Source organism: Columba livia, chromosome Z, assembly GCF_036013475.1.
Source record: "Columba livia isolate bColLiv1 breed racing homer chromosome Z, bColLiv1.pat.W.v2, whole genome shotgun sequence".
Taxonomy (NCBI): Eukaryota; Metazoa; Chordata; class Aves; order Columbiformes; family Columbidae; genus Columba; species Columba livia.
The window spans coordinates 24,965,955-24,968,103 of record NC_088642.1 but is presented as its reverse complement, the minus strand read 5'-3'; positions in this window follow the sequence as shown (position 1 = coordinate 24,968,103).

Here is a 2,149-nt window from a genome sequence, read left to right as displayed (position 1 = left end):
CCTTACTTGGCTGTGGCCTGCGTTCCCCTTACAACTATTCTAAATCCCCTTCCCAATGGCTTTACTGCTCCTGTTCATTGTGCAGGCAACCTGGATGGCTCAGCTGTGCTCATGGAGTAGCTGTGTTTACAGCCCAAAGACAGCACCTAAGCACTGCTTCTCCCAACTCACATTTAGTCCCAGATTACAGAATCACAGAATCGACTGGGTTGGAAAAGACCTCAGAGATCATCGAGTCCAACCCTTGGTCAAACTCTAGTCCGTTTACTAGATCATGGCACTAAGTGCCATGTCCAATCTCAGTTTAAAAACCTCTAGGGACGGCGAGTCCACCACCTCCCTGGGCAGGCCATTCCAATGCCTGACCACTCTCTCTGTAAAGAATTTCTTTCTAATATCCAGCCTAAATTTCCCCTGGCAGAGTTTAAGCCCATGCCCCCTTGTCCTGTTGCTAACTGCCTGGGAGAAGAGACCAATCCCCAGCTGGCTATAACTTCCCTTCAGGTAGTTATAGAGAGTGATGAGGTCACCTCTAAGCCTCCTCTTCTCCAGACTAAACAACCCCAGCTCCCTCAGCCTCTCCCCATAGGTCTTAGGTTCAAGTCCCTTCACCAGTCGTGCTGCTCTTCTCTGGACCTGCTCCAGCACTTCAATGTCCTTCCTGAACTGAGGGGCCCAGAACTGAACACAATACTCCAGGTGTGGCCTCACCAATGCAGAGTACAGGGGAAGGATCACTTCCCTTGTCCTGCTGACCACGCTATTTTTGATACAGGACAGGATACCATTGGCCTTCTTGGCCACCTGGGCACACTGTTGGCTCATGTTGAGCTTCCTGTCAATTAGTCCCCCCAGGTCCCTTTCTGTCTGACTGCTCTCCAGCCACTCTGCGCCCAGCCTGTAGCGCTGCAGGGGGTTGTTGTGACCAAAGTGCAGCACCCGGCATTTGGCCTTATTGAACTTCATCCCATTGGAATCAGCCCATTTTTCCAGTCTATCCAGATCCCTCTGCAGAGCCCTCCTGCCTTCCAGCAGGTCGACACTCCCTCCCAACTTGGTGTCATCAGCAAATTTGCTGATGATGGCCTCAATCCCCTCATCTAAATCGTCAATAAAGATGTTAAACAGGACTGGACCCAACACTGACCCCTGGGAAACACCACTAGTGACTGGCCGCCAGCTGGATGCAGCCCCATTCACCAGCACTCTCTGGGCCCGGCCCTCCAGCCAGTTCTTAACCCAGCGTAGAGTACACTTGTCCAAGCCATGGGCTACCAGCTTTTGCAGGAGTATATTATGGGAGACAGTGTCAAAGGCCTTGCTGAAGTCCAGATAGACCACATCCACGGCTTTCCCCTCATCCACCAGGTGAGTCACCTGATCATAAAAGGAGATCAGGTTGGTCAGACAGGACCTGCCCTCCTAAACCCATGCTGGCTGGGTCTGATCTCTTGTCCATCCTGAAGGTGCTGTGTGATTCCATTCAGGATGATCTGCTCCATAACCCTGCCAGGCACCGAGGTCAGGCTGACAGGCCTGTAGTTGCCAGGGTCAGCTCTGCAGCCCTTTTTGTGGACTGGGGTAACATTGGCCAATTTCCAATCATATGGGACCTCCCCAGTCAGCCAGGACTGTTGGAAGATGATGGAGAGCGGCTTGGCAAGTTCTTCTGCTAGCTCACTCATCACCCTAGGATGGATCTCATCTGGTCCCATAGACTTGTGAGGATCCAGATGGCTCAGTAAATCACCAACTATTTCCTCCTGGAATACAAGGGGCCTATCTGGCTTCCTATCTCTGTCAACTACCTCCAGAGATGAGTTGTCCTGAGGGCCACCTGTCTTACTGGTAAAAACTGAGGCAAAGTAGGTATTAAGTACCTCAGCTTTCTCCTCATCTTTGTTAACTATATTTCCCTCAGAGTCCAACAGAGAATGGAGGTTTTCCTTGGCCCTCCTTTTGTTATTAACATATTTGAAGAAGGACTTTTTATTATCCCTGACAGAATTGGCCAAATTAACTTTAAATTGCACTTTTGTTTCCCTGATTTTTTTTCTGCATGATCTAGCTATTTCCATAAATTCTTCATAAGTAGCCAGCCCTTTTTTCCACAGTCAGTAAAGTCTGTTTTTATTTCTAATTTCATTCA